Below are 24669 nucleotides of genomic sequence, written 5' to 3' on the forward strand. Positions count from 1 at the left end.
TTATGGAGACAAGATAAATGTTCCACCCCATCCACTTCATGTAATGACGTCACCATGGCCTTTTTCTGTGTGGGGCATGGACGTTATCGGGCAAATCCATCCGAAGGCTTCGAATGGTCACCGTTTCATCCTCGTAGCAATTGATTATTTCACGAAATGGGTAGAGGCTGCGTCATACGCCAGTGTTACTCAATCCACTATTTGCAAGTTTCTGAAAAAAGAAATTATATGTCGGTATGGTCTACCTGAAAGGATTATCACCGATAACGCAACAAACTTGAACAACAAGATGATGAGTGCTGCTTGCGAACAGTTCAACATAAAACATCACAATTCCACTGCTTACAGACCAAGATGAACGGAGCAGTAGAAGCAGCAAACAAAATATTAAGAAGATAGTGGAGAAAACAACTGAAACCTACAAAGACTGGCATGAGAAGTTGCCTTTTGCTTTGTTCGCTTATCGAACCTCGGTACGTACATCGACTGGGGCAACTCCATTTTCACTAGCCTATGGAATGGAAGCAGTGCTACCCATTGAAGTCGAGATTTCGTCTCTCAGGGTCTTGTCAGAAGTCAAACTAGATGATGCAGAGTGGGCACAATCCAGATATGATCAGCTTAATCTGATAGATGAAAAAAGACTGAAAGCCATTCATCATGGTCAAATCTATCAGAAACGAATGATCCGAGCACATGACAAAAAGGTGCGCCCAAGAATATTCCGTGAAGGGGATCTAGTGCTAAAAAGAATTTGGCCAGTCCAGAAAGATTTCCGAGGAAAGTGGACGCCAAATTGGGAAGGACCTTATGTCGTGAAGAAGGCTTTCTCCGGAGGAGCCCTTATCCTGGCTGAAATAGACGGACCTGAGCTGCCACATCCCATTAACTCGGACGCAGTCAAGAAATACTTCGCTTAGGATGAAAACCCGAGAGGGCGTCCTAAGTTGGAAAAAAAAAACATTTAGGGTGAAAACCCGAAAGGGCACCCTAAATTGAAAAAAGAAAAAAGAGGAAAAAAGAAGAGGAAATAAGGTGGGTTCAAGATGAAAACCCACAAAAAGGGCGTCTTGCAACTAAGGATGGGTCCAAGTTGAAAACCCGGAAAGGGCGATTTGGATATCAACGGTGGAAACATCCCGACACATGAATCTTCTACGAACTCAACAAATCGGAGAAATGTTGCACCCTCCCAAACGTTGTCGCATTTTCAAAGATCCTTTGGCAAATGTTGCATTCAAAGTCACCAAACGGCTTTTCAACTCAGATGTGCCCACGTTATCGAGATCTAAGACATTCATTTACACATCATTGTGTATTCATTTTCTAGAATGTTTGCCATGTATTAATTGTTCTTCTCCTCCCTTATGAATAAAAACCATCTTTCCTCCAATTCCTTTTGAGCATCTTGAATTAGATTTAAACCTAATGGTTTATTTACTTTTTATAAAAGATAATCGCATATTACTGTACAAAGATTCATTGAAAAGTACAGGTACCCAGAAGCCGATCAAGGCTCATGCACATGCTTGAGATGGGTGAGGAGCATCTCTAAAAATAAAAAAATAAAAAATAAAAAACCAGAGTATGCACATCAGATTCAGACATTTGAAGAAGTCAAGATCAGAGATCGGAACTTCAAGCTTTCAAAGTCAAGAGTCAACAACGACAGGCCACCGGAAATCAAGATTTCTCTCCAGAGCCCGTAATAACATATGTTGCCCATACATTTTAGGCATACCTAAGAGCATGACATCCATACCATCGCATATATGCATATCTTTGCAGGTTTTACCCAGAGCCAATTTCAACTTCACAACGAAGGATATTGGACTCCAGACAACGCAAGTTCAACTTCACGACGAAGGGACCGCTGGTTGTCAACAAACATTTCTCAGATTCAGAGCCAATTTCAACTTCACAACGAAGGATATTGGACTCCAGACAACGCAAGTTCAACTTCACGACGAAGGGACCACTGGTTGTCAACAAACATTTCTCAGATTCAGAGCCAATTTCAACTTCACAACGAAGGATATTGGACTCCAGACAACGCAAGTTCAACTTCACGACGAAGGGACCGCTGGTTGTCAACAAACATTTCTCAAATTCAGAGCCAATTTCAACTTCACAACGAAGGATATTGGACTCCAGACAACGCAAGTTCAACTTCACGACGAAGGGACCGCTGGTTGTCAACAAACATTTCTCAGATTCAGAGCCAATTTCAAATTCACAACGAAGGATATTGGACTCCAGACAACGCAAGTTCAACTTCACGACGAAGGGACCGCTGGTTGTCTACAAGCATTTCTCAAATCCAGAGCCAATTTCAACTTCACAACGAAGGATATTGGACTCCAGACAACGCAAGTTCAGCTTCACGATGAAGGGACCGCTGGTTGTCAGCAAACATTTCTCAGATTCAGAGTCAATTTCAACTTCACAACGAAGAATATTGGACTCCAGACAACGCAAGTTCAACTTCATGACGAAGGGACCGCTGGTTGTCAATAAACAATTTCCCAATTTCAGCTTCACAACGAAGTATCTTTGGTTAGAAGACGATCCATGAGCTACCTTCAGAACTCTGAGTTCGATTTCGACTTCACGAGTTCGATTTTAATTTCACGACGAAGGATTTCGTACTCAGAATTTTCCTAGTTTGAACTCGACCTGACGACGATAAAGTCACTTTGTGATTGACAAACCAGTCTCGACATCGGATTTCAACTCTATGACAGAGGATATTCGATAAAGACGGAATTCGGGTCTTTTAATCTTTGCTCTATTTTCGTTACACGATAATGAGCAAAGAGGGGCAACTGAAGACACTCAATTTTGACTTTTGTATTAATATTATTATATTATACAATTATATATATATAATTACTAATTTTATTATTTAAATGATACAGGCCCGGTATTACAAGTCCAACAATGGCCCAAGTCAGCCCCAGGCTCAAACCCACGTGCAGATCAGCTCCCTAGGGTTTCCAGGAACCCTAGCGCCGCATGCTCATCCCTCGTGTCAGCGCCGTTTCCAGAACCGAGCCATCAAGTCCCCACACCTCACGAGTCTTCACCATTCACGCCTCTCCTCCGTGCTTCTCGGCAATACACCAACAACGTGCACATTTGGAAAACAAGAACCCAGTATTAGAATTCCATTAGGACTCAAATATGTAATCTAAGAATAGGTTTTTTTCCAGTATAAATAAGGGTAATCAAACTCGTTGTGGGGGGGATCTTACACTGGATTCACACACGAGATCACTGTGTAACAACTACTCACACACAATAGCCAAGAAGGTTCAAGCACTTGTCAATATTTTCGAAAAAGATAATAAAAAGGTATCGTTTTTTACCTTGGTTTGTGTTTCATCGTTGCATGTTGATTGTTGCTGGGGTTTTCGCTCGGAAACGACCAAAAGAACGAACGGCCGAGGATCATATGGGTTTTTTTTCGAGACTTGTTTTCAAGATCTACACCCCGGTAGGCCTATTTTAAAAAAAATCTTTCGGTTTTTGAAGAGGGAATTCGAAAAGCTTTTGAAAAAAGTAAAATTTTTTGGGTTTTGCCGCCGATGACTGGCAGCCGGCGCCGATCAGAGGCGGTCGGTGAGGCGGTGCCATCGTATTTCTGGGTTTGGGGGCGACTGTGTTCTTCATTATGAAGAACACAGATGAAAACCAGAGAAAGAGGGAAGGTTGCGGCGAGAGAAGAAGGAAAAATGAAACTAAAAAACATTTGATCCATGTTTATATCAAATTCGTGTGTTTTGCCTTAAATTAGGGTAAACCCGCTTTTAGTCCCTCATATTTTAAAAGTCTGTTATTTTGATCCCCAAATCCGGTTCTCAAACTCCAATGTTATTCTAATTCGACCACTCAATTCGTTTTACTTTCAATTTGGTCCCTGATAAATTCAATTCGTATTTCTTTAAATCTTTTTTTTATATATTACGTTTTATTATATATATATATATATTACTATTGTTGTTATTATTATACGTATATATGTATATTTTTATTTCTTTTATACTCTTTTACCATTTTTATTTTTATTATTATTATTCTTTATATTATCCTTATTATTTCTATTATTACTATTTTTTATTTATTCATGTAATTATATATATACACGTATTTTCTATATTTCATCTATATACTTAGTGTTAATACATATATATTATTTTAATTAACTTTTTGGTCATTTCTTTATCTAGCTACTACATCTTATAATTTTATACGTTATATGTGTATTTTTTTATTTATTATTTACCAACCTTACTCATTTTATCTTATAATTATATTCTATTAACATTTTTTCTTCTGTATTTATGTATATACATATATATATATATATTCATTTTACCTATTATTGATATTTTTCCTTTTTAATACTTTAATATATATATTTCTCGTTTCATTCATTAATTATTTATTCCACTTTTATTTTATTTATTTCTCCCTTTTACTTTTTACTATTATTATTTTTATTTATTTATGCTATTATATATATTTTTATTATATTCGTATATGTATTACTTTTCTTTTTTTTACCTTTTATTTTTATATATCTTTCATGTATTTTTCATATTCTACATATATATGTATATATATTTTATTTATTATTTTCATCATTATTATTTCATTACTATTTTTACTATTATAACTGTTATTTTTATTTATATATACGCATATTTTTTCTTTTTTTCATTTTCATTGTTTTATATTTTATTTTACTCTGTGTAAATTTTTATCCATTTATGTTTTATTATATTTTCTTCTTTTTCTTTATTTGTATTTTCGTTTGTTTTTCTCTTCTGCATATCTTATTTTGTATTTAGTCATATTTCATTCTTTCCTTTTTGTATACATTGTTTTTTATATTATTTCATTTGTTCGCCTTATTTTTCTATTTTTATTACTTTCATTACCTAACCCTTTCCTTGGCTTTTTGAGAGAACTTCAAACAATCAGTGGTAAGCAATTTGGATCAATATTTTACCTTTTAATTTAACTTTCAATTTTCTTAATTAAAGACAACTGGAAATTACACAGTACCGAAAGGGCAGTTCAAGGGTGCTAGCCCTTCCTTGACTGTAACCGACTCCCGAATCCGACACATCTCTGGTAAGACGCAGATCAGGTAAGAAATAGGGTATCCGATCAACCCATTTATTTTTAAATAAATGATCGGTGGCGACTCCAATCCACATTTTCCTAAGTCGAAGCCCAATTCGGGGCCCAACCGAAAGACGATTGCGACAACTATTTTGTAATAAACTTAAAGGACTATAATCTCTTTTCATTTTTAGCATTATTTTTGAATTTTTGTTAATCGAGTCACCCAACTTTTTAAATACTTTTAATCAGATTACTTAATGTTGACTGTTAACGGAAATGTTCATGTCGCAGTTAATAAAACTGGTATAATTACATATTTGGTCACTCTGACTTATATATTCTATTAATTGAGTCTTAAATTTAATAAATTAAAATAAAATTAATCTTCTAATCAAATTGTGACATGTGTCACAACATGAATGAATAATTTTTTAAAATTTAATTATTTTATTTTCCATTCAATAAAATGGTGTCACTGTTAGTGTCGGATCGGGTGGAAAATTAACGATAGAAGAAAAATTCACTCAAATGGGGAGGGTGGGAATCGAATCAGGGAATAGTGGGCTCAAAACGAAAGCCCAACCACTAGACTACACACATTGCCTGGTTCCAAGATGCAACACTTTTTATACATATCGTAACAAATGCAGCACGCACTTTAATAATAATTTTAATTTTTTTAAAATAATTTAATATATATATATATATATATTTAACTCAATGTCAGTTTTTTTAAAATAATTTCATATATTCTAAATAAAAATAAAATAAGTTAAAAAAATGAAATAATTAATAAAATTTTAAAATTATTACTTAAATTAAAAAAATTAATTTAATGATTATATATATATATATAAACTGTCGTTAAATTTATCAAACAATTTAAGTTTTTTTTTAAAAATAATTTTGAGTTAAAATATATATATGAAATTATTAATAAAAAGTTTAAAAGTATTAATTAAGTTAAACAATTTAAATTGATGATTATATATATAAATTATTGTTAACTTTATCAAATAATTTATTTTTAAATAATTTCATAAATTTTTAATAAAAATAAATTGATATATATATATATATATATATAATATTAAAATTATTACTTAAGTTAAAAATTTTAATTTAATGATGTTTACTTTATCAAACAATTTCATATAATTATTTATAAAAATAATTCGAGTTAAAAATATATACATGATATTATAAAAAAATATTAAAATTATTATTTTGATCTTTCTTTTTTTGTCATTTTATAACAATATGTAACTTAAATTCGATAACTTACATTAAAGCATTGGGTGAAAAATAAAATAATTAAAATTAAAAAATATCCTCCATTCATGTGATAAGTGTCATAATCTGATTAGAACATTAATTTTATTTTAATTTATTAAAATTAATATCAAATTGATAGAATATATAAGTAAGAGTGACCAAATATGTAATTATACTAATTTTACTAACCGTAACGTCCGTTAACTGTTAACGTCAAGTGGTCTGATTGAATGCATTTAAATAGGTAGGTGACTCGATTGACAAAAATAAAAAAATGGTGGTCAAAATGAAAATAGGCTATAGTTAAGTGACCAGTGGTATAATTTACCCTAAACTTAACCATAATATAGTGACATATGGTATAATTTAATATCTTCTTTCTGCTTAGTTATTGACTAACGAGTAACATGATCTCTTGCCGTTTGTAGTTTGCTAATATAGTCTCGTCAATGGATACCGCCATTTGCTTAATACACAACAAGTCATTTTCTCCACATAATCAGATAGTGAAAATATTATAAAAAAAAAATAAAATCATTGTAGAGAGGGAAGCGTCAGGCGTCAGCACTGTTTTCCCTTGGGCCATATCCATTGAAATTCACATAGAAGTGATGGATTATGATCTTCAAATGCAAGTTGTGCGTGTTCTCTGTCTTTTTCTCCAACCTAATCAATATGAATACTCAACTCTACCATAAAAGGCGTGTAGATTTTGTGCCAGTCAGCCATCAGGAGAGTGGACGAGGGGGCCGGCCAGTAATCTCACAACGTTAAGGTGCGTTTGGTGGATTTCCTCTTCTTTTTCTGAATATCAGAAGCTGTGTTTGTTTCTTGTTTTTGGTTCTTAATCCACCTACTTTTTGAGTTAATCCATGAACCATATAGTTAGCTAAGAAGAGATTATATGGTTTGACTCAGGTTTTTCAAATCACAGGGAAATGGAAAGTTCCAATCAAGGATGGTTGCTTTTGGTTGGAATTTTGGTGACACTGAGTTTACCATATTCACAAGCCTTTTGGGGAAATGGAAATAAGGTAAACACTGCTGTTTTTCTGTCGCCTAAGTTTGTGCTCGGACCGGGATCGGTGGAGAGTAGGTTCTATTTCAACGTCGACTTTCCGAGAGGTCATATTGCCGTGAAAAGTTTTGATGCAGAAGTGATCGATGAGGCAGGGGATCCTGTTCCGCTGCACCAGACGTTTCTGCATCATTGGGTTGCTCAGAAATACTTTGTTCGTAAAGGCGTCGAAATATCAGGGTTTGATGATCCTGCAATACTTAACAGCTCGGATTACATTTCTGGGAGAAACAGTGGGATTTGTCAGAATATTTTTCAGTTCTTTGGCCTTGGGTCTGAGACACGGAAAACTGCAACTAATATTCCCGATCCATATGGAATAGAATTTGGCAATCCTGCTGAGATTCCTTCCGGGTTTGAGGAACAATGGATGCTTAACATTCACGCGATCGATACAAGGGGCGTGGAAGACAAGTTGGGATGTACCGAATGCCGTTGTGATCTATATAATGTTACGGTCGATGAATATGGAAGACCTCTAAGGCCAGACTACAAAGGGGGTTTGTCATGTTGTTACGATCACACGCAATGCAAGGTGAAACAAGGATTCGAGGGTGTTCGAAGAATGCTTTACCTTCAATACACCGTGAAGTGGGTTGATATGGATAGCTACGTCTTGCCGGTTCAAGTTTATATATTCGACGTCACGGATACCTGGAAAAGGACCCCTAATTCAACTGGGATTGATGCAGAGCACCAGTGCATGGTAGATGAATTGTTTACCTGCTCAGCAAAATTTATTTTTTGTCATTAAATATCTTTGATGCAGGTCGAATATGACATTGAACCTTGCCATGCGACCGGATTGGCTGGTGATGGATGCGTTGACAACAGAAGGATAAGCCTTGACATGCCATTTGGTGGTTATCTCGTATATGGTATGGCACACCAGCATTCAGGGGGCACCGGTTCTGCTCTCTATAGAGAGGTATTTATGTCGATATTTACATGTATGTAAAATCTGATGATGATGAGCTTTGCCTGTATGCATTTTGGTGAATTCAGGATGGCCAAGTTATGTGTTCTTCGATATTTACATTGTAGGAATGACCACCTGCTATCCTCAACCAGGAGCCATAGAGATATCGAAAGGGGAGACATTGATTTTGGAGTCGAATTACAGTAGTATCAGACATCATACCGGAGTCATGGGGAATTTCTACATTATGGTTGCAGACCAACTGCCCAAGCCGATGCTCATGTTGCACGCTGTTGTTCGGGTAAGTTTGCAACTCTCAACTGGTAAACATTGATGAAGAAAATCCAATAATCTAACCAGATTATATTCATTAGTCACAAATACGTTTCAAAGAGGCTACATGATTATTAACAACATCGATTGAAGCTACGATGTTTTCTGATGAAACGATCATCCGATGCAGACACAGGATGGCATGTTGCTGTCAACAATCATTTGGGCTGCGGTAGCTTTGATCGGTGTGGTTGCTGCAATCATCTTCGTGGTTCTTTATCGACTTAAACGTGAGGGAGAAGATGGCTATGAAGCAATTGGGATTTGAATATGCTTTAATGTGCTCTGTTCCGTATAGCATCTCCCAGTAACTTTGTTGTCAAATTAGTGTGATATGCATATATGCGTGTATGTATCAACGTTTCAACATTAGATGGCAACATACATATGATAATAGATTACGGAAGCCTTGTAAAATAATATGATCATGTGAATTAAATAAAATAATATTTAATAATATATATATATATATATATATTAAAATTAAATAAAATGATATTTTAAAATTTATATATTTTTATTTTAGAATAGGATCATGTGAGTTAAATAAAATAATATTTAAGGGAAATTTAAAGAAAAAAATAGATTTGAATAAGAAATTTGAACTATTAAAATTTCTTTAAAATTTAAAACTTCCTAATTTTTTTATCTAACTAAAAGATTTCATCCACATCTTTAAAATCTTTGAATTATTTATTTAATTCAAAAATAAAATTTATTATATTTCAAAGAAAAATCGATTTGTATTATGAGATTCATTTAGATATAAAAATAAAGCGCTCTGATGCGGTTATCTAATTTTCCTCTCGGCTCTCCTCCAGTGGGGGAGTTTTGCGGCTATCAGCGACGAATTTCGTCTTATGGTGCAAGTTTTGGTTCTGGTTTCAACATTCTGGTTCATGTTCCTCATTTATTTCGGTATTTCCCTTCATCTGACTGCTGCGCTATCACCAATACCCACGTTATTGTAGTTATAAACGTGTCATTATCCCTGCCATCTCACTTCTATTTCCTTGGGAACTGTGCTCTGGTGTCTCCTGCCATCTTATTCCGACACACTTTCCTGTCGGGATCTTTCTAGTCAATTTTTCTGCTGCCTGGGGGATGGTTACCATGGTTAGTTACTTTTGGTGGACGGTTGGGAGTAGTTCCTAACTCACGTGCTCATTTCCGGGGTTAGTTATTGAAACGTGGGTTATGGGGAGTTGCATGGCTCATGCTGCGGTTTTCCCTTAGGCACGTTATTATTAATCCCCAACCGCTCCACAGTACTAATCTTCTGCACTTTTGCTCTCTGGCATCTCAGATATTTACTTTCTTGGTTTGGATTTTTCCTTCATACCATATTTGTTCTTTGCTAAGTAACATGGCAGATGAAGCTAACTCCTTTCTTTCTAAGCTTAAATTTACTGTTGAGGAAGTGAGTGATGTTCTCCCCGTTGGTTCATCAAGTACTCCCATGACCACCGGCGGATGTATGTTTAACTCAGGGTGGGCACTGAAACCTAATTTTTTTTATGTTAGTTGTTCATTTAATTAAAGGTGTCTATCCTGGAATCTGAATTACTACATGTTAGCAGTTCATTTTACTAAATGTGTCCACCTAAAATTTTATTTGAATTTTTTGTTATTAATACATGTGCCCACCTGAAAAATATTTCTGGATCCGCCATTGACCATGACGGCTCACTCTAAATTCACAATGATTGGTTGTTTATTCTCCCCTGGACCTGTTGATGCTGACGCGGTTGGTCGTGTATTTCGAAGCAAAGGGGGCCTTCTCGGATCTTATCTATTACTTCACTAAGTGAGAGGCATTTCATGTTCTCCTTTTTGTCTGCGGAGGCACATGATTATGTTATAGATCGATGTCCTCTGTCCTTCAATGGTGACTTGCTTGCATTAGCTTCCTTTGATCCTTAGTGTAGTCTGACAGACTACGATTTCTCGAAGCTGCCAATTTGGGTGCTAGTCTATGATGTACCTTTGGGATATATGTCAGAGAAAATGGGGACAGATATTGGCAATAAACTGGGGACTCCACTTGCTGTTGATCTACGTCCGGGGGCTGGCCGGATGGGCTCCTATTTAAGAGTTCGTGTGACCATCAACTTTAGAGAACCCCTTCGTCGTTGCGTGGCTGTTGATCGGCATCCTGATGGGAAACCGCGTTTGTGTCTTCTGAAGTATGAACGTCTTCCGAAATTCTATTTTCACTGTGGGTTGATTGGTCGGCTCCCACTGTTCTTGATGCCAGTTATCAGTTTGGGGAATGGCTTTGGGTTCCACCACCTGGCTCTGTGGCCAGCTTCAGTCTCGGCTAGGAATAGTTGTTCTGAATCTTGGGAGTTCGAGGGGCCTTGTAACACCTCAAAATTTTGGTTAGTGACCAAAATATAAATTTTAAAACTTTAGTGGTCAAAATATAAAATTTAAAGTATAAAATTTAAAATATAAAATTTAAAATTTAAAAAATTTTAAAAGTGTATTTCCAAAAAATAGGTGTTTTGACCCCACAAATGAATAGTTCACCCCTAAAAATGATATTTTGGTAGGAATCAGATTCTTGATCCGGAAATTGTATTAAAAACTAGAAAGTATTAAAGTTCCGTAAAAATTTGATAAATCGGATCAAATAGGAATTTTGATAAAATTTGAATGGAATTAAATTAATCTTAGAAACATTATTTTCACATTTTAAAATGATGGAAAATAATATGGATCATTGGATTTGAAATTTTATTTCCATGTTCAATTTGGACCGTTGGATGAAAATGACAAGATTGAAATTTTTGAAAAGTTTCATGGCTAAAGTTGTCAAGGGGTATAATATTTTGTTCGTCTTTGAGTTTGAAAAGATGATAAGTGTTATGTGGATTAGTATGAATGTAATTATCAAATTTCATTAATTGTAAAATTGTCATTTCCCATTAAATGAAATTTAAATTCATTTAAGCTTAATAAATGACAAATCAACATGAAATTTACTAGAGATTTCATGAAAATATGACATTCTTTGAGCTCCATTTCGTGCTCCTTCATACCTAAGCTAAGAGAAATTTAATTTTTCATTTTTGAACAATTTCCTTTAGATTTTGTATCGAATCGTGAAACAGAAAATTGTTCTATTCGAAAAGCGTTATCATTTGGTACTATTATTGCATGCTAATCATGCTTTGATGTTAAGTTTCCAAATTTTAGGGTTTATATTCATGTTCAGATTTCATGAATTAATGACAGATTTTGAGGTTATTGAGGTTGTAGAACCATTTCCAAACTTGTATGATGATTAAAACCTTTTAGAAATGCTATTAATGATTCTTGGCCTAAACCTTAATTTGGGGAAGTTTGTGCTTTGATGAAATTAGATTAGGGGTTTAATTTTAGAAACTTGGAAATGTTGATTTGAGGTTGATTTCATGGTTGAATCAATTGAAAACAAGTGAAAATCATGGAACCCTAACCTTAAAAAATTCGGCCATGGTGTTTAAGGATGAGAAAAATTATGAAAAATTATATAAGGGTTGGAAATGATGTAGTAAAGATTCTACAAGCCATAGAAAGTTATAAGGACCCTCATGTAATTTTTTGAAAGTTGGGAGACCTATTTGGTAGTTATGGAAAATTATGGGATCAATGTATAATTGTTCAATAGGTGATGCATTATGCTGGAAATTAATATGGAAATTGGGCCATTTTGGAAAGTTGGTAAAAGTTGAGGATTAAATCACAAATATGAAAAAGTTGGGAACTTAAGTGAAGATGTTATGTGAAGTTTGAATAAAAAGAAACTTGAATGATCAATTAGAAGTATTAAGGTCAACATCTATGTTGTGACATGGAATTTGTATCGAATGAGCATCGAAAGATATTTAGGAATTTATTTTCTATTGAGTGCCTATGTTAGTAAGATTCTAACATGTGGTTAAATTGTATAGCAAGATCAAACAATATTAAAGCTAAGGAGAAGCTTAAAGGCGATATGTGAATTTTCTAAGGAATGTTGCAAGCTAAGGACACCAAGTGAGTTCATATTTAGTTTGTACTTATGTTATCGAATAAACATTGACTTGCGATGAGCCAGTGACAAAGTTGCTATGGTAAGAAGTGACTCCTAATGTTACGTGACTTTGTGATTTATGCATATAAGTGCATTTGGTGAGCTAATAGAATTAGTGAATTAACTCAAATTGTAAATTGGTGAAATCTGAACAGTAAGTTTAGAAAATCACCATAAATTCTAAAAAAATTATTAGAGGGTGATTTTTATACCGTTGGATTTTTAAATTAGTATAGTTTTGTTTAAATCAAACGGATACTTACTTCAAGGAGTATAAAAAGATATGAATTTTTAATCGATGATAGGTCAGAAAACATGGTAGCAGATTCTGCTCAAAACAACTTCTGTAATCAACTTTGAAAATCTAATATAAATTGTACAAATTGAATTAGAAGAAGTGCCTTATATAGTTAGATTTTTATTCGAGTCTAATTTTTAGTGGTATAACGGAATAATTTTTAAGTGTGTATATTAATACATAACAATATTTCTGTGAAGGTAGTGTAAATTGCCAGAATATGAAATTGTGATACATTTTGGGATCGAATCAAATAGAAAGAAAAAGATTAAGTTAAAGCTTAGTGAGATTTATATTTTGACTTTTGACTTGTATATAATGTCAAAGTGAGTGCAATGCATGCATAACATTACACATGGATGTTTTACACATCATCGGGTAGGACTTACGATAAGTCTACTTTGTTTATATTGACATGATATTTAAGTCATTTATCATATGATTGACATATACTAAATATGTCAAAGGTAAATATAAAATGAATTGATCACTGGTTATTATATATGATGTTTATCATGAAGATATATGATGTTATTGCGAATGTTATTTCAGGTATGAAGTACCCAAATGCTAAATTATATTGATAGACATTGCCATAGGTGGAATAAAAATATACTATATACCCAAGTAAGTCATTGAGGGACAATGTATAGTTGGCATGCCATACAGTCCAGCAGCTGCATGTTTGATTTAGCACTATAGTGTGTAAGGACACTTAGTGCAGGTGGCAGACACTACCTTATGTTTATCATATCCGGATCAGCACTAGAGTGTAAACTTAGTGTAAGAGGTGGGCACGACCTTTGTGCAAGCACTTCGGTGCATATTTGACTCGAGTACCTAGGGTTGTAACATCCTCCATACCGGGTTAGTGATCAAATTATGAGATTTAAAAATTCAGTGACCAAATTGGATAAATTTAAAAGTTCAAAGAATTGATTTGAAATGTTTTGTGTAGGATCAATTAGTAAAGAAGAAAGAACTAAAGGGGGGTAAATAAGTCTTTTAATATGGGAAATAATTAAATATTAGTTGAGGATATTTTATACCACGTGGAAGTTAGTGGGGAAGACCAAAGTTTCCAGATTTATCTTATTCTTCATTCTTCTTCTCCACCGTGAAGCGAAGCTAAAGGTGAGTTTTCTTGTTGATCAAATTCTTGATGAATTTAAGGTTGCTTATTGATCATTAGATGATAACTAAGCTTAAGGAAAGCTTAGATTATCTTAAAACCATAAGATGAGGAGTACATGAAGAATTAAAGAAAGGAAGTAGAAAAGTGAAATCTTGGATTAGAGTTCATAATAAGAATTAGAAGTGGGATTTGACTTGTCATCAAGCTAATTAAGGAATAGAAAGTGTTAAAATCAGATTAAAAACATGTTGGAAGTTGAGTTAGATTCTTAAATTCTATATGGAGAATTGGATTTCTAAGTTTTAGAGGTATGGAACGGATAATAATTAGTTTAAGTAAGAGTATGCAAGTTAGGGATGTAAAAGGAGGTGAATTATGTAGTGTTGAGGGGATTATGAAGGAATTTCGTGCTGAAAATGGCATTTCTGGGCTATGTGCATCGATGCACATTCAATGTGTATCGATGCATCAAGGATAAATCCCAGAAATTGTTCAAGGTACATCGATGCACATGAAGTGCATCAATGCACTCCTTTAAAATAAAAACATTGAATTCCATCAGTGTATCGATGCACAAGTAGTGCATCGATGCACCCCCTTAAATACAAACATTGAATAGGATTTATGTATCGATGCATAGATAGTGCATCGATGCACCCGTCAAGGGATGCATCGATACATGGTGTAGTGCATCGATGCATACCTTCATTAAAAGATGAAAATGGCTTTTCTTTTAGCCCAAGAAATGATAGTTTAGAATATATTAATTAGTATACTAATAAGTATCAATGAATTACTATGTAGATACAGAGCCTAAACAAGTTCCAGAACAATTACCTAGTAAGATTGATCGAGGAAAAATCAAGGAAATATAGGTGAGTGCATATGCATAACATGATTATAGCGATATATTCAGTTCTAGACTTGTGAGAAGTCTAGATTCAATACATTGATGCATGATTCATTTCATATTGTGAAGCATGATATGAATTCATACTATGTGCATTGTGTAACATGTTTTAAATGAATATGTATGCAGAGTTATATGAACTAGGTGATGAAGGTAAGGAAAAGGATATGTCTATATGATATACTATGTGGATTGAGAAAAGTCCATGTTATGTAGATGAGAACTATAGGTATAGTTGGCATGCCAAGAGTAGAGGGTCTACGCGGTCCTTCGGGACATATATGTATTCTTTGGAACATGTGTGAGGTCTTTTGAGACACATACTTGATCCTTGGCATATGTATATGATTCTTAAGGAATTTTCTACGTGGTCCTTAGGGACAATCTTATATGGCACTACGGTGCAATTCTACGCGGCAGTTCGGTGCAATTCTACGTGGCACTTCGGTGTAATTCTACGTGGCACTTCTGTGCATTTATACGAGATGTGGTAACAATATAGTGCACAACCTCACAGTACTCATATACCTTAGGTTCTCAGTATGGTATCATGGGCCAATAAACTTATTAATACGAATTCATGAATGTTAATGTAATATGCTTATAAGTAAGGAACATGGTGATATAAACTGCATTGTTAAGTATACGATTTCATCTCATTCCATCTTATTATGACATTTTCATTATATTTCTTTATTGTTATTATTATTATATTGCCTCACTAAGTCAATAACTTAGCGTGTGAGTGTTTCACACGTAGGATCCGAGAAAGTATACGAGACAGGTTAAGCAGCTGGACAACACTACTCCTGCAACTATCAGATCAGAGGCAACTTAATCAGTAGGTCCTTTTGTTATGTAAATGAATGTTGGCATGTAATCAAATGGTCAAGTTGTGTATGCTCTGAGTATTTTGATAAACTTGTATTAACATATGTATATTATTATATTTTAATAATATAAGTCCAAATGTTTTATCATTTTTTTAAGAATATTATTTTGTATAGTCAATGTGACATCCTGGACTCGTATCCGGGTCGGATATGGGTTGAGGGTGTTACATTTAATGGTATCAAAGCTATGGTTTAGCCGATTCTAGGCATAAACCAGAGTCTATAGAGTCTTTAAATGGAATACATGCCAACAAATAGTGAGAACTTCTGATCTAGTATAGTATGAGTATGTTTTTTTGCTAATAGAACAGTTTGTTTATTTTATTAGATGACCGAACATTATAGTTCCCAAAATGAAGCATGAGAAGATAGGCCTGCTAAAAGCAGTAATTCACCTGCCCTGGCCAGGCAAGGTGAATGACAGACATCTCAAGGAGTGACTGTACAAGACCAAGACACTTTCTTCAGGACGTTGGATGCTATTCTGACGTTTCTTCAACCCCCTGCACCACCAATTCAAAGAATGAATGGAGCAAAAGAGTGTAGAAGTTTGGGAGGTCCCGAATTTAAGGGAGAATCTGAGGAAGGTCCGGTTGCGGCGGATCTTTGGTTAAATGATTTGAAAATCATGTTGGATGGTCTCCACTGCTCTGAAGTGGAGAAGTTAGATGGAGCTGTCTCGCTACTGAGGGGTCAGGCGAGAATATGGTGGACGAACGTCACCATGAGGATGTCAAGTGACCGGTTGACTTGGTCTTTGTTCTTAGATAAATTTAAAAATAAGTACATTGGAGATCAATTTATTCGGCAGATGAAGCAGGAGTTTATGAACTTGAAACAGATGAACCGCTCTGTATATGAGTATGAATGTGAGTTCAACAAGCTGAGTCGGTTTGCATCTGATCTTGTGCATACTGAAAAAGATGAGTGTGAATGGTTTGTAGAGGGCTTACGCCCTAGATTGAAAAAAATGCTGATAGTATTGAATTTGTCCTCGTTCCAAGAGGTGATTAATCGGGAAAAGACTCTTGAAAGGGCTCAGAATGAGAAATTCGGGGACTCAAGAGTTCAGACAACAAAGAGGACGGGTGCTTCTTACATCTCAGCCCACCAAAAAGAGGAAGAGATACAAGATTTCGATCACAAGTTAGATTAGAATCAGTTGCATCTTCTGCTAGAGGAGCAAGTCAGGCAAGACCTAGACAGACGCAGTCGGTGGGATCTGGTGCTGTGAGATTCAATCAGGGTCAAGCGAGATAATGTCAGTATTGTGGGAAAAACCATTTTGGGGCGTGTCAGATGGCTGCTGGGACTTGTTTCTGATTCGGAGATGCTGGACATTTTATCTGGGATTGTCCGTTGATGGTTGGTGAATCTGCACCATCTGAGAGAGTTGGTTCTGCCTCACAGAGAGGATGAGGAAGAGGCAGAGGAAGGAACCAGTCTGAATCCTCTGCTCAACATGAAGTTCGGTCAACCGCACGGGTATACAATTTAAAGACAAGTGAAGAGCGTGATGATCCTGATATTATAGTAGATACTTTCTAGCTGTATGATAAATTAGTATTGGTATTGATTGATTCGGGTTCTAATTATTCTTACATTACAAGTAAGTTAGTAAAGGAATTGAGGCTCCCCTTAGAAGCTACGAGTAATGAGATTATAGTAACTAATCCTTTAGGCCATAGTGCTCGGGTGAACAAAGTTTGTAAGGGGTATCCCATAAAGATTCAGGGAATTGAATTTCTTGCTAATTTGATGGAATTACCCTTTGACGAGTTTGAAGTGATTCTGGGTATGGATTGGTTGTTCCATTACTATGGGGATGTTAATTGCAGATCGAAAAAGGTAACCCTGAAAAGTCCAAGAGGAACACAAATAAGTGTGATTAGTGAAAGGTTTAATCATTTAGCAAATGTAATATCATTAATGTCTGCTAAGAAGCTATTGCTACAAGGATGTCAAGGTTTTCTTGCAAATGTGATAGATACAAGAGCTAAAGAGAAAAGATTAAATGAGATTTCAATAGTTCAGGAATTCCCTGATGTTTTCCCTGCTGAGTTGCCAAGATTACCTCCAAATAGAGATGTAGAATTTCAAATTGAAGTAATGCCGGGAACAACTCCGATTGCAATGACACCTTATCGGATGACTCCGAAAGAATTGCAAGAGTTAAAGAATCAATTGCAAGAGTTGTTAGAGAAGGGATTTATTCGACCAAGTGTGTCACCTTGGGGAGCTCCAGTGTTATTTGTTAATAAGAATGATGGTTCAATGCGTCTCTGCATTGATTATCTACAGCTTAATAAGGTGACCATCAAGAATAAGTATCCCCTCCCGCGCATTGATGACTTGTTTGATCAACTAAAAGGAGCTTTGGTATTTTCGAAGATCGATCTACGTTCGGGTTATCACCAATTGAAGATTCAGGAGAAGGACATTCCAAATACTACTTTTAGAACGAGATATGGCCATTATGAATTCATTGTAATGCCATTCGAAGTAATGAATGCACCTGCTGCTTTCATGGATCTCATGAATAGGAATTTTCAGCCCTATTTGGACCAGTTTGTTGTTGTCTTTATTGATGACATACTGGTTTACTCGAAGTCTATTGAAGAGCATAGCGCATATTTGCAAACAACTTTGCAAATTCTCAGAGATAAGAAGCTTTATGCCAAATTGTCCTAATGTGAATTTTGGCTAAATGAAGTAATTTTCTTGGGGTATGTGATCTCTGCAGATGGGATTTGGGTGGACCCTCAAAAGGTAAAAGCTATAATGGACTCGGAAGTTCCAAAGAATGTATCTGAAGTTCGGAGTTTCCTTGGACTTGCCGGTTATTATCGAAGATTCGTTAAGAATTTTTCGATGATAGTGTTGCCTTTAACGAAGATGATGAGAAAGAATGTGCCGTTTGTTTGGACTTCTGAATGTCAAGAAAGTTTTGAAGCTTTAAAGAGAATTCTGACAGAAACTCCTGTATTGGTTCAACCGGAATCTGGCAAGAATTTTGTCGTATACAGTGACACGTCCCACAATGGGTTGGGGTGTGTATTAATGCAAGAAGGGAAGGTGGTAGCGTATGCATCGAGACAGTTGAAACTACATAAAAAGAATTACCCCACCCATGATTTAGAAAGTGGTGTTCGCTCTCAAAATTTGGCGTCATTATATGTATGGAGAACGATGTTACTTATATACGGATCATAAGAGCTTGAAATACATGATGACTCAAAAAGAGCTTAATTTGAGACAAAGGAGATGGGTTGAGTTTTTGAGAGATTATGATATAATAATTTACTATCATCCCGGAAAGGCTAACGTGGTAGCAGATGCTTTGAGTAGAAAAACATTTGCAGCTTTATGAGCTATGGATGCAAGGTTATCTTTGTCTAGAGACGGTGGTCTATGTACAGAGTTAAAACTTAAACCATCATGGTAGGACCGAATAGGATAATTGCAAAGTCAAGGTGAAATATGTTTGAATAGAATAGAACAAGTAAAGAATAAATAAATTAAGTATTTTGAGGTGAAGTCTAATGGGAAATTGTATTATAAAGAAAGAATTGTGATACCAGACGATAAAGAGTTGAAGAAGATTTATTGATAGAGGCTCATTACATTACATTCCATTGACAATGCACCCGGGTGGAACCAAGATGTATATGGATTTAAAAGATCAGTATTGGTGGCCAGGGATGAAACGAAGCATTACTAAATTTGTGTCTAAGTGCTTAACATGTCAGCAAGTCAAAGCCGAACATCAAGTTCCGTCTGGATTATTGCAAACACTTTCCATTCCACAATGGAAGTGGGAAAATGTAACGATGGATTTTGTTTCGTGGTTACCCCTGACTCCAAACAAAAGAGATTCGATCTGGGTAATTGTTGATCGATTAACCAAGTCAACACATTTTCTTCCTATCAGAACATATTTCTCTATGGAAAAGTATTCGGAGCTGTATATTAGAGAAATTATTAGATTGTATGGAGTGCCTGTTTCTATAATTTCTGATCGAGATCCTCGATTCACCTCGAGATTCTGGAAATCCTTGCATGGAGCGTTGGGAAATCGCTTAACTTTAGTACTGCCTTTCACCCTCAGACAGACCGACAATCAGAAAGAACAATTCAAATATTGGAAGATATGTTACGAGCATGTGTCATTGAGTTTAAAGGGTCGAGGGAGAAATACTTACCACTGGTGGAGTTTGCTTACAACAATAGTTATCAGTCCAGTTTTAAAATGGCACCCTATGAGGCGTTATATAGGAGGAAATGCCGTACACCATTAAACTGGTATGAGATCAAAGATCGAAATATACTCGGTCCAGATTTGATTCAAGATATGGAAGATAAAGTTCGGGAAATTCAACATAACCTAAAAGTGACATTTGATCGGAAAAAGTCCTATTGTGATCTTAAAAGAAAGGTGATTGAATTTGAAGTTGGGGATAAAGTGTTTCTGATGGTATCACCATGGAAAAAGTATTACGATTTGGTTGGAAAGGAAAGCTAAGTCCTAGATTTATTGGGCCATATGAAGTTGTTAAAAGAATAGGACCAGTGGCATATCAATTATCTTTGCCACCAGAAATGTAGAAAATCCATAATGTTTTACATGTGTCCATGTTACGAAGATATAGGTCCGATCCATCTCACATTGTTGTACCAGAACAAGTAGAAGTTCAACCTGATTTGACCTATTAAGAAGAACCAATACAATTATTGGCTCACGAAGTTAAGCAATTGAGAAATAAAACGGTTATGTTAGTCAAAGTTCTTTGGAGAAATCACAAGGTAGAAGAAGCCACGTGGGAACGTGAAGAAGATATACGACTTCAATATCCTCATCTGTTAGTATAATGAAAATTCGAGGACGAATTTTTCTTAAGGGAGGGAGATTTGTAACATCCTCCATATCGGGTTAGTGATCAAATTGTGAGATTTAAAAATTCTGTGACCAAATTGGATAAATTAAAAAGTTCAAAGAATTGATTTGAAATGTTTTGTGTAGGATCAATTAGCAAAGAATGAGGAACTAAATGGGTAAATAAGTCTTTTAATAAGGGAAATAATTAAATATTAGTTGAGGATATTTTATACCACATGGAAGTTAGTGGGGAAGACCAAAGTTTCCAGATTTATCTTCTTCTTCATTCTTCTTCTCCACCGTGAAGCGAAGCTAAAGGTGAGTTTTCTTGTTGATCAAATTCTTGATGAATTTAAGGTTGCTTATTGATCATTAGATGATAACTAAGCTTAAGGAAAACTTAGATTATCTTAAAACAATAAGATGAGGAGTATATGAAGAATTAAAGAAAGGAAGTAGAAAAGTGAAATCTTGGATTAGAGTTCATAATAAGAATTAGAAGTGGGATTTGACTTGTCATCAAGCTAATTAAGGAATAGGAAGTGTTAGAATTAGATTAAGAACATGTTGTAAGTTGAGTGAGATTCTTAAATTCTATATTGAGAATTGGATTTCTAAGTTTTAGAGGTATGTAATGAATAATAATTAGTTTAAGTAAGAGTATGCAAGTTGTAAAAGGAGGTGAATTATGTAGTGTTGAGGGGATTATGAAGGGATTTCGTGCTGAAAATGACATTTCTGGGCTATGTGCATCAATGCACATTCAATGTGTACCGATGCATCAAGGATAAATCCTCCTTTAAAATAAAAACATCGAATGCCATCAGTGTATCGATGCACAAGTAGTGCATTGATGCACCCCCTTAAATACAAACATCGAATAAGATTTATGTATCGATGCATATATAGTGCATCGATGCACCCGTCAAGGGATGCATTGATACATGGTATAGTGCATCGATGCATACCTTCATTAAAAGATGAAAATGGCTTTTCTTTTAGCCCAAGAAATGATAGTTTAGAATATATTAATTAGTATACTGATACGTATTAATGAATTACTATGTAGATACAGAGCCTAAACAAGTTTCAGAACAATTGCCTAATAAGATCGATCGAGGAAAAAGCAAGGAAATATAGGTGAGTGCATATGCATAACATGATTATATCGATATATTCAGTTCTAGACTTGTGAGAAGTCTAGATTCAATACATTTATGCATGATTCATTTCATATTGTGAAACATGATATGAATTCATACTATGTGCATTGTGTAACATGTTTTAAATGAATATGTATGCAGAGTTATATGAACTAGGTGATGAAGGTAAGGAAAAGGATATGTCTATATGATATACTATGTGGATTGAGAAAAGCCCATGTTATGTAAATGAGAACTATAGGTATAGTTGGCATGCCAAGAGTAGAGGATCTACGCAGTCCTTCGGGACATATATGTATTCATTGGAACATGTGTGAGGTCTTTTGAGACACATACTTGATCCTTGGCATATGTATATGATTCTTAAGGAATTTTCTACGTGGTCCTTAGGGACAATCTTATATGGCACTACAGTGCAATTCTACGCGGCACTTCGGTGCAATTCTACGTGGCACTTCGGTGTATTTATACGAGCTGTGGTGACAACATAGTGCACAACCTCACAGTACTTGTAACACCCTCAACCCGTATTCGACCCGAATACGAGTCTGAGGTGTCACATTGACTTTTCAAACTTTGACTTTTGACAAAATTCAAAGAAAATTCAAAACTTTCATTAAAATAAAAGTTGTTTATTTACATAAATTGACCAAAATAACAAAAAATCGATTAGAGCCTATACAACTCACTCAATTAGTACATGCCAACTATATTCAGATTAACCAAACACATTTAAATCATCTATTTTTTTGACCTGAAACTTTGTAAGGAAAATGCTAACCTGTCTTGCTCCTCTTAGCTCTTTACTCTTCTCACTTATGTAACCTACGTGTGAAACAATCACACGCTAAGTCATTGACTTAGTGAGATATAAAACATATAATAAAACTCTAACTCGTAATCATGCTTGAACAATTTCTACTAACATATCACATACAAGCATCACACCTACATATACATATAATAATTCCTACTATGCACCTTTCATATATTAGTCTATATATATATAATCCACGCATACATATAATTATCTTCTTTCCTATCATTATCATATTATCACCTTTCATATTTCTATTCTCTTGTTTATATGATCAATTAAGTTCATATCATATATCTTATACCATATAATATAATCACTAACACACATATATCATATCATATCATTCATATAACAAAACACATATATACATCACATACATTACATTCAATGTTATCTCTTATTAGCCCATGTGCACCTGTGAGAACTGTAGATATGTGAGTCTATTGAGGTTGTGCACTATGCTGTCACCACAGCTCGTATGGGGTCCCACTAGGAGCTATGAGATTTGTCTTGAAGGACCACTATGAAATATCCCGAAGGATTACTGTATGTCCCGAAGGACCGTGTAGACCCTCGACTCTTGGCATGCCAACTATACCTATAGCTCTCATATTATATAACATGGGCATTATATTCATATCACTTCACATATTCACATGTACATTTCACTTTTCATATGATTTCATAATCATATGTCACTTAGCTTATAACACTTCTCTTGTGTTCATATGGCATATAACTCATTGTCATCTCTTATTCTCATATGATTCTCATACATCAAGTATATCACATAACCATATGTTCACATAGCACATACAAAACATATACATTCATAAAATCAAACATACATATATTTCATGTCATTTACCTACCTATAATCAAGACTTCATGCACTTTAACTATCGGAGATAGACTTATCACAAGACCAATTTCCATATCTTTCTATAAAATAAGATGCACTCACCTTGGCCTCACTAAGTTCGATCCACTTTTATGATTTCTTTTCTTTCGATCGAATCTTAACTTGATAATCGTTCCGGAACTTGTTCATGTTCGATATCTACATAATCATATATTGATACATATCAGTATCCAATTGATATATTCTAAACTATCACTCCAAAGGATAAAAAGAAAGCTATTTTCAACTTTTAATAGAGGCATGCATCGATGCACTACCCTATGTATCGATGCATCCCTAGACGGGTGCATCGAAGCACTATCTATGCATCCCTAGACGGGTGCATCGAAGCACTATCTATGCATCGGTGCACAAATCCCATTCGATGTTTGTATTTTAGGGGATGCATCGATGCACTCCTTATGCATCGATGCACCAATCGCATTCGATGTTTCCATTTTAATGGGTGCATCGATGCACTTCCTGTGCATCGATACACACTGAACAATTTCGAGAGGTTTACCCTTGATGCATCGGTGCACCTTGAATGTGCATCGATGCACATAGCTCAGAATTTAATTTTAATCCCGAAAATCTACTCAAATCAACTCAAATACTTCATCTTTCATCCCCTCTCATGTTCTCAACTCACATACACATATTCAAACTCATTTCTATTCATTAATCACCTCTTTAACATCAAAATCTATTCTCCATATGTAATTAAAGAATTACACTAAATTTTTAACATGTTCCAAAATCAATTATATTGGTTCTAACTTCTTAATTAAACCCTTGACAAGTCAAATTCATCCTTGGAACTTCAAAAACCTTTTTATAATAAAAGTTCATTTATAAACCCTTAATAGAAATTC

General features: G+C 35.0%; 1 pseudogene; it reads left to right on the forward strand.

Annotated features, from left to right (window-relative positions):
- The first annotated feature begins 7331 nt into the window (after window positions 1-7331).
- Window positions 7332-9025, forward strand: LOC120163247 (annotated as a pseudogene).
- Window positions 9026-24669: the final 15644 nt, after the last annotated feature.

The sequence above is a fragment of the Hibiscus syriacus genome, unplaced genomic scaffold, assembly GCF_006381635.1.
Source record: "Hibiscus syriacus cultivar Baekdansim isolate YM2019G1 unplaced genomic scaffold, ASM638163v2 tig00111433_pilon, whole genome shotgun sequence".
In the NCBI taxonomy this organism is placed as follows: Eukaryota; Viridiplantae; Streptophyta; class Magnoliopsida; order Malvales; family Malvaceae; genus Hibiscus; species Hibiscus syriacus.